The 14,785-nt window shown below is 41.1% G+C and overlaps 1 long non-coding RNA gene across 1 annotated transcript in view; it reads right to left on the minus strand.

Annotated features, from left to right (window-relative positions):
• The window catches only part of LOC103664568, an 88,441-nt gene extending 74,001 nt beyond the window's left edge, over positions 1-14,440 (minus strand). The window contains exon 1 of the long non-coding RNA XR_569075.1: positions 14,140-14,440. This is a non-coding gene — a long non-coding RNA (uncharacterized LOC103664568). The remainder of the gene's footprint in view (positions 1-14,139) is intronic.
• Positions 14,441-14,785: the final 345 nt, after the last annotated feature.

Here is a 14,785-nt window from a genome sequence, read left to right on the forward strand (position 1 = left end):
AAATAAATAAATAAATAAATAAATAAATAAATAAATAAAATCAAACCCTGAAATATATAGACTACACAGACTGAGCTGTTAAGGAAGGTTAAAAATGAAAGGATAGAGGGGCGCCTGGGTGGCACAGTGGCTGAGCATCTGCCTTCGGCTCAGAGCGTGATCCCGGCGTTGTGAGATCGAGCCCCACATCAGGCTCCTCCGCTATGAGTCTGCTTCTTCCTCTCCCACTCCCCCTGCTTGTGTTCCCTCTCTCGCTGTCTCTCTCTCTGTCAAATAAATAAATAAAATCTTAAAAAAAAAATGAAAGGATAAAAGAAGAACTATTTAAATAGGAACCTCAACAATAATTGGGCTTTACAGGTCACAAGAGACAAAAATCAATCTTTATTCACCATCTAAAACTGAATCAGATATCTCAAAGGAACACATACAAACACACACACCACCATCTACGAAAACAAACACGAAAAAATCAATTCTATTTTATAAATTTGGATCCTGGAAAATACATTACTCCACTGACATGGTAACTTTCATTTTGATTTGGTTTTGAATAAGACTTTTAAAAGCGGTCATCAGCCAGACTGAGACATGAAAGCATACAGCCTTATAAACAGTAGAATGTACAGACTTCACTTAGGCCATTCCTTCAATCTGCAGATAAAGAAACTAGGACTCATAACAGAACAAGGACTCAGAATAGAACCAGATGTCCCAAGCTGATCATTTTCTATTGAGATCAGGAGTAAAAGTCAAATTAGCTAAGTCAGTAAGAACAGGGAGTTTAGAGGCAAATCTGTGTTCTAATTCTGGCTTCACCACTACTATCTGTCTGACTATGGTAAAGACATTTGTTCCTAACATACATTTATTTCTAATCCCTACCTCCCTTGCTTACCTCCTCTGTAGGGCCAAAGAAAGACAAATACTCATTTCCTCAGGATCCCTTGCAGCTAAGGGTAATCATGTGACATGACTCTGGCCAATGAAATGTAAGTAGAAATCAGCCAGGGGCTTTTGAGAAGGCTTTTTCTTTTTATGATTAAAGAAATACACATGGCTGGTGCTGCCCCCATCTGCTTGCTTCTTTCTTTAACACAGACTCGCTGCCTGAAGCAAGCACTTCAGGTCATAACCATCTTGTGGCCAGGAGTAAACAAGCATAAAGAAGAAAAGCCAATACAGTGAAGATGGCAGAGGCAGAGCCAAAGGTTAGGAAGAACTTGGGTCCTTAACCACATCATTGAAGTGGAATCAGTATCAACAGCATCTCCAGAATTCTTGTTTGAGGAAGAAACCACTCCCATTTGTTTAAATAAGAATTAGTTGTTCTTATATTAATTGCAGCCAAGGAAAACTGATACAGTTACCTTGGACAAATTAGTTTCTCTAAGCCTCAGTTGTCATACCTATAAAATGAAAAACAAGCATACCTACCTAGTCTGTCACTTTATTAATTCAGTATATATTCACTGAACACCTACTAACTATGTGACAGACACTGTTGGAGTTGAGAATATAGCAGTAAATTAAAGGGTCTTTCAACTATGGATCAGACTTTCTTGTTTTGAGAGAGAGACATAAAAAAATAAATATAAGAAATGTATTGGGAAGACTCGAGTTAAAAATGAATGTGAAGGATGCTGCACAGTGCTAGACACAAGAGTAGGACTCAGTAAGTAACAGCTGCTACTATTACTTTTGTGGTCATTCAATAAATACTGCTGAAATTCTTATGATTTCCTAAAACCTACATATATGTTATTAGAAATGTTGAAATCTCAAGCCCTCCCATATTGTAACAAGGAATTCCTGCACTCTGACCTGATTAACTTTTTCTCCTCGAGCTGGAAACATTTGCATTCAAGGTTTGAGATCCCAAGGTTCCCGTGCCTTTAGATCTTTCCAGTATCAGGACTTGTTCTGAATGATCAAACCAGAGAGGCTGGAAAGGAAGACGTTGGAGAGGAGTGGGGATTTGCTACAGGTGGCTGCCTGTCTGTGACTAGTAACCTGGCAGGGCTTTACCTGGAGCAATTAACCCATGCAAATGCATATCAATGAGCACTTCTCTCCGGAGATCACCAGGAGACCTCTAGACTGGACTGGACAATAGAGTCCAAAAAGCCTTTGTTTTTCAGATGTCATTTTAATAAAGAACTGATCTCATGAGTGAGAATTGTAAGGCAGTGGTATATGGAGTTAGACTTCAAAAAACTTTGGAAATACCATTGGATAAATCCAGGCATGCTCTCCTCTTGGATCTATCAGTGCTTTTCTGTGTGATCCTAAGCAATCCCTTCCCTCCTCCAGGCCTGTTTGCCCATCACTACAGGGATGGAGCCGGACCAGACGGAGTGTAAGAGACCTTTCAGCTCTGACATCGTGTCATTCTACTTTTCTCAAATCACCTGCTCTGGTGACACTCCCTCCTCCCAGCAGCCATGGACCATGGGTGCTTCTCTCAGCATATTTGCTAATGTCCAGCCGCCAGGGGAAAAACTGCTGACTGACGCTCTGGCTGTCTCCGTGTTGTTAAACACCTACTTACAGTTCTAATCGGCTGGTTTTCACGCCCGGGAGATGAGGATTGATTGCTGACATTGACCTGGCAAGGAGACGATCCTGCAAGCACCAGCCAAAGTGACTTAGGCATGAGGGCTGGAATTTGGCAAGTAGTACTATGGAGGGGACAGCGAATATGGAAAACTAGACTTGCGCAGTGGTTCAGAACATCGGTTGTAGCATCAGACACATCTGCACTCTGTTCCTTCCTCTGCCACTTTCTAGCTGTGTGAACTTGGTCATGTCACTTCCCATCTCTGAACATGTTTGTCAGTGGTGCCCCACTGTCCCAGGGAATGCATCTTGACGGGGCTCCGTGGTGTGGCCTTTTCTCCTTGCCAGTGATTGCATGTGTAAATGGCATGTGACCCACTCATGGCTATTGAGACCTGAGAAGAATTTTTCTGGGTCACTTCTGAGAAGTTTTCCTTCCTAAAACAAACAAACAAACAAACAAACAAACAAACAAACACTACGCAAAAGAGATATCTGGAAGCCTCTTGCTCATTAGAGTTTTATGCTAATTCAAGCCATCCTGTGCCCATGAGGAAAACCTGCTTAGAGACCAAGTATGGCAGAGCAAAAAGACAGAAGAAACCTGGGGTTAGTGGTGATGTCATCAGGACACCAAATTCTTCCCAACCCTGGACCTGTCCTATTCCCAGACTGCTTGCTCCTGCTAGATGAGAAAATATGTCACTATTAGTTAAATGAATTTTAGTGCAGTTTTTGTTCATTGTAGCCAACAGCCTTCTAAGAGCAACAGCCATAGTAACTGCTGTCCTCATTGCTACAACTCTCCTATCCAGAGTAGTATAAAAAGCAAAAAGTCCATTAGAACAAGGCTCAAATCCTAGTAACTCCCTCAAACACCTTACACCTGTTTCCTTACTATTAAAACAAAGACACAGCTCTGAAAATTTGAAAAGTCATAAGGATCTATATGAACTTAAAGGAATATTGTTAGTCCCCTCTGCCATTGGTGATCCCTGAGATACAAGGAAAAGCACATTAGCTGAGAGTCAGCAGAACTGGTTCTTTGCTGTGGCTCTGACACTTATTTTTCTGGTGACATTAGACAAGCCCCTTCCCTTCTCTAGATCCTAGTTTCTCCATCAGCAAAATTAGGGTCTTGGATGGGTTTAATCTAAGGTCAACCAATTCTTTTTTTTTTTTTTTTAAAGATTTTATTTATTTATGTGACAGAGAGACAGCCAGTGAGAGAGGGAACACAGCAGGGGGAGTGGGAGAGGAAGAAGCAGGCTCCCAGCGGAGGAGCCTGATGTGAGACTCGATCCCAGAACGCCAGGATCACGCCCTGAGCCGAAGGCAGACGCTTTAACGACTGCGCTACCCAGGCGCCCCAAAGGTCAACCAATTCTTGGAATTGATATTCTGTGAATCAAAAATGATATGTTTTTATTTCATACACAGAAAAAAATTGTTGACAGAGACGACACCAAATGAAGTGGAAGAGCCATGCGACCCTCCTGTGAGTGCCCAGTGCAGAGCAGTATCTGTCACTTACAGAAAGTCCCCCCCTGGGTGACAGCCCACCTCACTCCCCTCAGCACAAGACAGAAAACCCAACCTGCAAGTTCTCAGGTTGGTTTGTGTGTTTTCTTGAAGAACCAGCTATTTAAAAAGCTAAAAGCAAAGATTCTCAAAATGAAATTATTTTGGCTGATGCAGGAATCATTTAAGGAAACAGACTAAAATCCCATACAAATCAATCCACTCCAGACACAACACCAGATGGAGAGGAAGTAGGGGCCACTTTACCCATTTTCCAAGGAGACAAAGCAAGTTTGCCATGAGCCTCGTGCATGGAGACTGACAGAGAACATTCCCGGCTGTACAGCATGCGGTCTTTCTGAAAGCCCTCTTATGTGACGCCTCCAGCAGGGCTCTAAGAGGACAAAGGGAGTGGCAATATGACATAATATTCAGATCTGAGCTTTTGAATAAATGATGTGTGAAGCCAAAATCTGGCTCTGTTCAGTTCATTCTTCCTCCCCCTCTTCCAAAATGTATATACCATACACTTTCTATGTACACTTTCTAGTCTATTCTATTTCTGTTCTTTAACATCACTCTCCAACATACATACATATTCTCCCTCCCAATCAATCCCAGAATTTCAAATATGTGTTCAGGTTCAGGGGTTGGGGGAGGGGGGCAGTAGGTCCCTTCCTAGGACAAAACAGTAAATTGTGCTGATCTGTACTAGTCATTGTCATCCTTCCTTTGATTGTTATGTGTCTCACAGTGAGCACATGCTCTGGGGCTCTCAAAGACCATGCAAACATTCGATGGCTAAACCTTATTACAGCAAAAAGATACACAATAGGATCAGCAAGGGGAAAAGACGCAAAGGTGGAATCTGGCCAAATCCACGCACAGGTTATGTTCTGCTATCTCCCTCTGATAAGAGGACACATGAATGTGCTCCATTCACCAGCAATTTAAAAAAAAAAAATCAGTAACATGTCTGCAATGTTTCCACCTAGAAAAGCCCATTTGAACCCAAAATCCAAGGTTTTTACTGGGGTTTGTTCATATCAGCGCTCTTTGCTTACCATGTACCAAAATTCCATACTCTAAGAAAAGCCGGTGTTAAACGTTAATTACATGATTTGTACAAACAGTGTTGGAGCCATAAACCACCCTCATCCATTAGGGAATGGGTCAAATACTAAGTTCTCAGATGCCAGCCCTGGGCCAAGCTTGCAAGCGGGCTCTTCTAAAAGTCGCAGCCTACGGCCTGCTATGTTAACTCTTTTCTGCATAACACATGACTCAGTTCTGAGCAATGTGACGTCAAGAGATGTCTGATGGAAACCTTCTTTCTGGGAAAAAAATAGATCTGCCTGAGGAAAAATCCCTTTTCTCTGTCTTATTACTTCCTGTTTATTGGGGTGTTGAGTAAAGATATAATATCTGGAGCTAAGGCATCAATCTTGCAACAGTGAGGGATACGCATGAGAAGGAACACACAAGCAGTTGAATATGGCCAAAAATAAGGGGGAACATTTCTGGGTTCTTGAGAGTCTGAGCATCTAAACTAATACTAACAGCCACCTACCTCTACATCTGAGGGTAACAAGACCGAAGCGGTGGGAACCACTGCCAGGAACCACCCACTACACCATTACTTGTAGCCAAATTCACTCCTACCTGATACAAAAATCAAGCAAAAACAACTACAACTCTTTTTTTTCATGAAGCCAGTCTAGTGGGGGAGACAGGTGACCAAATCATTATGCCAATGAGCATATAACTGCAAACTCAGAAAAGTGCTCTGAAAAAAGGAATTTGGTTATAGAAGAATACAGAACAAGGAAATTGACCCAGGTTGGTTACAAAAGGGGGAGGCAGTACCCATGGAAAACTTTGTTCAAGTTTATTTCCACAGAATAAATGACCACAAAACTAACTAGCTTAAGACAATCATCTTATTTCGGTCATAATTCGTGCATCAGATAACCTGGAAAGGCTTAGCTGGGAATTCTCTGTTGGTGTCTCTCATAGGGTTTCAATCAGATATCAGCTAAGCCTGCAGTCATCTGAAGGTCCGAGCTGGGTATTTAAGATGGGTTACTGACAAGGCTGCAGGTTGATGGGCGCTCAGCTGGCTGCCGACCGGAGAGCACCAATGCATGGCTTTGGCAGCACAGAGCCTCAGGAAAGGTGGAGTTCTTGTGAGGTGGCTCAGGGCTCCAAGGACAACTGTTCCAATGAACAAGGTAGAAACGGCATGGTATTGTATGACCTCCCCCCGCCCCAGAAGTTACATAGCATCACTTCCACCTTGCTCTTGGTCAAAGTAGCCAGCAAACTGCCCAGATCCATGAGCAGGGATATAGCCTTCTCCTCTCAATGGAAAAGATGTCAAAAAATGTAAGGGCTTATTTTTATAAACCTTCACAGACTTCCTTAGGAGATGAGAGTTGAACTAATATCTGGAGACTGAGTAGGGAGTTTTAAGCAGGCAGAAGAGGAAGGGAGATATTACATCTACTGTAAGTAGCCTGTTCAAACAAAAGCCCAGTGGAAAAAAAGCACAACATATTGGAGAATAATGGGAAGGCTAATGTGGCTGAGGCACAGAAAGTGATGTATGGGGCATGGGGTGGAGGGGCAGTGGTTTAAAGGGAAATAATGCTGGGCCTTGGAGGTGGTGGTAAGGATCTGAATCTTTATTCTAATTGGCAGCACCTAGATAACCTTGAATAAGTCACTTAACCCCAGTGTCGCTCTATCTGTTAAATGGGGTAGATACTGATCATCCCTATCTTATAAATCTGTCATAATGTTTAGCAAAATAATATCTGCACAGTAACTGCTCAAAAAGTGGCAGTTGTGAATATTACTGTGATTAATATATTTTTATTATATAACTAGATAGGGCAACTGCCTTGCAGAAAGGAAACTGAGGCCCAGAGAGTTTAAGGGGCTCAGAACAGTAAAAAACAAAACAAAACAAAACAAAAAAACAAGTAGCTGAGCAGGGCTTGAACCCAAGCCTCTTAGTCCCCTGGTCATTGTTCTTCTTTCCTCCCCACCCCCAAGTGCAAAGTCTTAGGGACAGGTGGAGAGTCTAAGATGAGGGCTGGTGAAGGAAGAGGGCTCGAAAGCTGGGCAATGCACCCACAGATTGACACTTCCTATATTTCGAGATGATGTCTGCTAGAAGCAACTGTGGATTTTAAGAATGCCATCAGCAAACTGAGGTCATCTCTGCTGCACGCTGAAGGACCAGACGGAGTCTTAATCCACATATAAGCAACAAAGGAAATGACATAACAAAAGGCTAGCTTGTTGACTTTGCCACCAAAGAGAATCGCCCCCTCAACACTTACTGCCTCTGTAACCTCGACTAAGTCATTAAACCCCACTGGGCCTCAGTTACCCCTTCTCTACAATGGGAATAACATTTAACTCATTGTGATATTTTAAGAATAAGGAAGAAAAGGTATGAGGAATACTTGGAGCCCCAGCAGTACCAAATAAATGTCTTCTTTCTCACTCAGAACTCAACTCTGAAAACATTGAAATAACACTGATTCATTCAACCAAATGTTATCATTGTCAATGGCAATACAAAGATGAATCAAACATCGGTCTCTGTGCTGGTCTATAAGTCCACCTAGCAGGTTCCAGATTCAGAACCTTTCCCTTTTGCTCTTCCTCTGCCTAGAACCTCTCTCTTCAGATTCTTGCGTAGATTATTCTTCCGTTGATTCAGGTTTCTACTAAAAGAGGGGATGAGAAAAGGTATCAGAGCTCCCTAGGTGGGATTTGATAATATAGAGATCAGGGCAGAGAGGGCATGTCAAATGAAAAGAACAGCATGAATTAAAGCACATGGCAGAAGTGGAGATCCCATTCGGGACCATGGTGGACATTCATGGCTCATGGTAAAAGGAAACATGGGAAGATACACTAGGAATGATACACTAAGACCAGTGAGGTCTGAAAGTTGTTTTAAACATTGATGAGACCTAATACAACAGAGCCCAAATCCCTGATCTAAATTATTATTAATTTGACAATCAATCAACTGATATATCTATCCATTTATATCCCACATCTCCTTCTTTCTCTCTCCTCACCCCATATCACCCCTGTGCCTGTGTTCTTACACACACACACACACACACACACACACACTTACAAAGGACCACCTGCCCAGTTGTTCTCTTATAAGCCTGGGGACTCACTTGGCAACCAGGAGCTAGGGGAGAAGCCCTTCCCTGATGGAAATCAGAGCTGGCAGACAAGTTATGGAAACATAACGTAGGGAGGCCACAAGGTTGAGTAGATGAGATGCCCATTGGCTGACTCAGAGACAAAGGAATAAGAGGAAAAGAAAGGGAGGAAGGAAGGGAGAAGGAAGGGGAGGGAAGACAGGAGAGAGGAAGAGGAAACTGGAAAAACTTATAAAGTTCCCACTTTCCCTGAGGTAAAGTGGCTGCCAAAACCATTCTTCCAGAGTCACCCTTATGGGTAGATAGAGCAGAGAACACCATGTAAGCTAACACTCAGGGACACATCCCTTGCAGTCTATAAATATCTCTCCCACCCCTGGTTCTGTCTAAGTGCCTGAAATTCCTCCAGTTAGGAATGCAGGCATCTTTGGAGTCCAGTGTTAAAATGTAAATAGCTCCAGGAGGAATCCAACATTAAGCCATTACCAACAATTAGCATTTCTGCAGGGATAAGAATCACAGAACCAAAGGTTCTGAAGGCAGAAAGGGATTTTTAAAGGTTAGTTTATGGGAAAATATACTATTTATCTAAAATTTATCTGGGACAACATAACAATATCCTCAGGAGAGAAAAGTACAGCCCATGCTCTGGATCTCTCATCCATCTACCTTCATTTCCTCCTCTTCCCTAAAACTCATTCACTCATTCACTCCACAACTATTTATTGAGTACTGTCTTAGGCATTGGTGATACAGTGTAACCCAAGTAGGTAAGGTCTTGAAAGTCTACTGGAAAAGTTAGACAGTTATAAAGAAACCCTTTAGACTTGGATTCCCCATCCTTAATCATCTTCTACACATTCCTGTGGTACATGCTAACCCCTACCTCACATCGCTATCTCCCTTCTGGGAGAGCCCACTGCACTATGCAGTCTCCTACAGTTTAATTCCTACCTGTGCTCTAATTTTGTGTGTGTGCCTGTTCTGCTTTCTCATCCAGACTAAAAGTTCCTGAAGGGCACAGACGTTCTTTTGCCTCTTTGAATATCTTACAAAGCCAAGCCCAGGACAAAGCACACAACAGAAATTCAAGAACTTGATGATCCCCATGAATCACAGCTATTTTTTCTCACCACTCAACTCCTAGCCTTTAGTAGGTACTCTATAGACATTTTTTTAAATAAATAAATACTAGTTGACTAGTTGATAATGCAGAGAAGATATTTCAGGGAAATTATCCTGAGGAAATGGGCAGGGCACAGGATGGACAGCATTAGTGTTCTAGATATTTGAGGCTGGTACCAGGACAAGGAAGAGTAGATACTAAACAGGAACAGGAGGATAGAGAGAAAATCTGAACTTATAACTTTTTTAACGTTTATTTCCCAGGTATGAGGTAGACGACAATGCCTTTTAACTTGGCACTTAGAGACTGAAGGATAGATTATTCAATTGATTTGACATATTGACTGATTTATTGCAACCCTCAACATATACTGAAAACCTATTAAATGCCAGGCACTCTGCTAGACTCTTGAGAGGACAGACTCTACTCATATGCTAACTCACAACACTACTATGTTGTGATTCCGAAGGTCTCTTCTTTGGGCATCCAGAGGGCAGGCTGCAGATGAATATTTGCAATTATGAATAGCAATGACCTTCAATCCTTTTATCACAGAGTGGAAATATCCAGCGCTGCAGGGTAAGACAGAACTGTTTTTGGTGAGGATGTCACATGGGGCTTCCTAACCTCCTTGCTGCACTGGGCCTGCCTGATCAGTTCAATCACACCTTTGTGTGCACATTTATTCTACAACTGGGTCTGAAATACCCTTTGCCTGGCAGGTTCTGGAAGCAGACAGCCTCGATTCTATTCCTGGCTCCTCCTCTACCTACTAGTGATGTGAACCTGGCCAACTTACTGAATAACAAACAGCACCTTATTTTCTCATCTATAAAGTGGGGATGATAATAGCGCCTACATCTGAGAATTAACACTCAGGTATTTCCAGCATATGGTACATACCTAATAACGCCTTGCTGCATATAAAATTTGCACTGGAAGATATACCTGTCTTCCCAAAACTCACTGTCTAAAGAGGGAGACCAGCATTCCCAGTGCAGTAAAGAGAATCACTTTACTGGGCTAAAGTGGAAGGGAAAGGAGAAGGAGAAGGGGCCATGAGCCCATAACTGGGGGGCCAGGGGAGTTTCTGGGAGAACATGAAGGCTGCAATGAGATGCAACATATGAGCCCATCAAGGAGGTGGGGAAGGAAGGCTCCAGGTGGAGGGTATCTAACATCTCAGCTGTCAAAGAGGGTGTGATCTGTACGGGGGAACTAAAACTTCAGTGTGGCGAAGAGACCAAACATGGAGGGGAGCAAGGATAAAAACCTAGTAAAGCAGAAATAAAAGTGAAACTGCACTAGCAAAACTACACCAGCAGAATTCTAAGGTGGTTGTGCAGGGAAACAAAACACAGAAAGCAACCCAGTTTGTACTAAAGAAACTCCAGAAAGCTCAGGGACTGGTAGTACCAGGACCTCTAGAAAGAGGGGGAAGGCAGGACCAAATATAGGATGGTGAGCTATAAGTATGTCTGAAGTATTGAAATTGAAAAAATACTGACAAGTATTGAAGCTGGGTGTTGGGAAGATGGGAGGTTGTTATATTCTTCCCTCCATTTTGGTTTATGTTGGAAACTTTCCATTATAGAGGGTTTAAAAAACAGGCTTCCAGATTTTCTCCCAAATCTGCATAGTGGGGAAACTACCCCTAACTGATCCTGAGAGAAAACTAGAAATTCATTGTGAGGAATGAATAAACTCAAGATTTCTGACTATGCAGGCACCGGAAGAAATGAGAAAGAGGGTATTATACTCAAAGCAAGGGTACTAAGCAAATAGTTACAGTCTAAATGCTGTGACTTCCAGCTCTTACTCTCCAATTGGACTACCAAAACAATGACAGTCATGTTTTCCAAGCAAGATTTTGGAAGAAACTTACATGAGGAATCTAACCAGCTCAAGAACAAAAGGCTTGAAAAAACCAAGACCAGGACTTCTCATAAAGTAGCCCAACCTGCAACCTTACATTGCAAGTGTACACACACACACGAGGCTTTCTATTCATTTTTTGGTTCCCATCCTTAAATATGACCACATAGCTAGCAATGACTAAGTATCTAAATAAAGCCTTTAAAATGAATGACACTCAACAAGACAGCAAACAAATAAGGAAAAAAAGCAACTTGGTGCCACAGAGACTATTCAGGAAAATGAGACCTTAAACAATCACCATCACTGCCTGCCATTAATATTGTGAAAAAGAGGAGGGAAGATAAGCATCCATAAAGGGAAAACACAATGTTATTCAAGGTAGAATTAGGAAACATGAAAGAACTCTTAGAAAGTCAAACTCTGGTAAGAGAAATGAAAAGCTAAAGAAAGAACTCAAAGATGAAGCTGAAGACATCTCCCAAACAAAGGAGCAAAAAGACAAAAAGAAAAACAGGGAAGACAATATAAGAAAAACAGGGAATCCCTCCAGAAGATGCAGCATCTATATAAGAGGGGTTCTAGGAACAGAGAAAAGAAAAAATAGTAGAGAGAAAATCATCCAAGAATAAATTCAGTATAATTTCCCACAACCAAAAAAACTGAGTTTCCAGATTATAAGACTCACTAAAAAACCCAGCACAAGAGGTGAAATTACTGCTAAACCAAGGAATATCAATAGAATGCTGGGAATAAAGATCTGAGAGATCCACAGAGAAAAAGAAAAAAAACAAAACAAAACAGGTTATCTACTAGGAATCAATAAGCAGATAAGTTCCAGATTTGTCAATAGCAAACCTAAAAGCTTAAAGAAAGTGAAACAATGCCTTCAAAATCATAAGGAAAAGTAATTTCCAATCTAGAATTCTATACCAAACCAAAATGTCAAATAACTATAGAGATGAATTAGAGGTATTTTCAGATACGTAAATTAATTTTCATCCTGTGCATCCTTTGTAAGAAAGTGTTGAATGAAGTGCTTCACGAAAATATGGGAGTAAAACCAGAAAGAGGAGGACACGGGACTCAATGTGAGAAAGAAGGGAAGGAACAACTCACGATGAAAACCCCAGAGTGAGAGCGATATAGCAGACTCAGAGAATACCATCCAGGCAAAAGCAAGTCAGAAGTTTCTAAGAGTGATGTCTCCAAAAATATTTAACTAGGAAGAATAAGGGGAGCCTGGGTGGCTCAGTCAGTTAAGTGTCTGCCTTTGGCTCAGGTCCTGGGATCAAGTCCCGAATTGGGGTCCCTGTTCAGCAGACAGCCTGCTTCTCCCTCTGCCCCTCCCTCCTGCTCTGTTCTCTCTTGCTATCTCTCTCTCAAATAAATAAATAAAATATTTTTTAAAAAAGGAAGAATACCTAATATGGGTAAACATAATGAGAAGAGATTGTGACAAGCAAAGGAGGACAGGGTATGGCACCTGGGCACAAATTTTGGAAAAATTACATCTTAAAAAACTAAACTAATAAAAGAGAGAATTCATTAGCTCCACAGAAAACAGAAAATTAGAGAGAAAAGGAAAAGTCATCACAGTATTCTACATGGCTTAGCAGCGAATAATACTTATATAATGTAAACTCGGAACAGTCACACAACTAACTACACCGTAACTGCATTAGGGAGTAGAGGAATGGAAAATGTGTGTGTGTGCATCGAGGGTGGTGTTCGGGGTGACAGGTAACTTTTTATCTTCCATAGTGCGATATTAAAAGATAGTTCTAAATGGGGGGGGAGGCCCTATATACATGTTACTTTGAGATATATATTTCTGAATAGCTAAAAATACGTAAAATTATTGGGCATGGTGGTATGTCTTTTGTAATAAACTTGATATAATTATTTGACTATAAATTTTGATTTAAAATTAAAAACTATATTAAAAATAAAAGTAAACAGAAAAATCACGCTATGGTACATTAGTGGGTCACATATAGCACTTCAAATAATGCAGCTGATCCAGTCAAATCTCTAATTCTCCTTTGCAGGTAATATTATCTGAGACCCATAGGAGTGAAACGATGTGCCCAGAATCACCCTGGCGCAGGGCCGGGGGGAGGGGGTGCTGGGGTGGGGCTCGAGGTTACCAGCACTGACACAAGAATTAGATCTTTGAACAGTTTACAAACTTACAGAGTTTTTGTTTATTGCACCCTGCTCATACACATGTCTGTCCAAACAATCCCTGGGCTCTGATCATTTCTGAATGAGCTCTGTAAGGACAAGCACCAAAAGAGGCTTGAACATTGCTTCTAGGAGCTTACAGAGGATGAGGACCTGCACATGCCAAACCCTGGTAGCATAACTAAGTGCCCTAGGAACTTACTCTTGACGAGTACCCCTGACACGCTGGCCCCATGCTCTCCCTTTTGTCCTCACACAGTCGGGCTATTACTGCTTTGGATAACAGAGAAGTTTGCATATATGGACTCACCTTTTCTTCTTATCATGTTACATAAATTTTAAAAAAAATAAATCTTTGCTATTACACATATGAACAATTATGTTTTCTCTAGCTTCATATGTAATTTTTAAAAAAACAAGCCAAACATTAATAGAACATATGTAACAGCTCAGAAGGCAACCACAACAAATATACAAATTGAAAGGGGGATTTCAGAGGTAATAAGGTTCTGCTTTTCTATTCTAAAATAAGTTTTATAAGGTTGGCCCAAAAAAATGACCAAGAAAAAGGGAAGATGTAAGAATAGGCCTCTAACACTGTTGGTTGGAATATTAATCAGGGCAAACTTTGGAAAACAATGTAGCAACAGCTCTCAAAAATTAAAATTCACTTACCTTTTGACTCAGCTGTTTCTTTGCTAGGAATTTACTCAAAAGTATGCCAAGAGATATGTATGAGGACATTCAATGCGGCGTTGTTTATGAAACAGCAAGAAAAGAAAAAAATAAAACAAGTATCTATAAATAGCAAACTGGTCAAATCATTAATTGTATATCCCTGCAGTGTAATAATAAATAACCTTTAAAAACAATGAGTTAGATCTATCTTGCTGACATAGAAAGATTTACAAGATATAATGTTTAGTTAAAACAGCAAGGCTCAGCATCCTATATTCCCATTTGTTTTTAACACACACACACACACACACACACACACACACACACATACTTTCACACACAAATGTTTTCCGGAAAAGGAGCTGTCATCTTCAGAAGGAAGAGCTAGAGTTCAAGAAGAGAGATGAGGAAGAGATTTACTTGGGTTTATACCTTTTAGAAAATTTGAATTCCAATCATATACAAGTATAACATTTTTTAAAACAGTAAATTTAAAGATAGATAATTCATGAAAAGCAGTGGGTGAATAACTGAAGTGGTTTTCCTAACATCACTCAAATGATAACAGCAACTGAACTGGAACTGAAATGTGAGGCCCTTGACTACACTAGCGAGCTTTCTGTAGCTTCTGCTTTCCATTCCC

Source organism: Ursus maritimus, unplaced genomic scaffold, assembly GCF_017311325.1.
Source record: "Ursus maritimus isolate PB19 unplaced genomic scaffold, ASM1731132v1 scaffold_15, whole genome shotgun sequence".
NCBI lineage: Eukaryota > Metazoa > Chordata > Mammalia > Carnivora > Ursidae > Ursus > Ursus maritimus.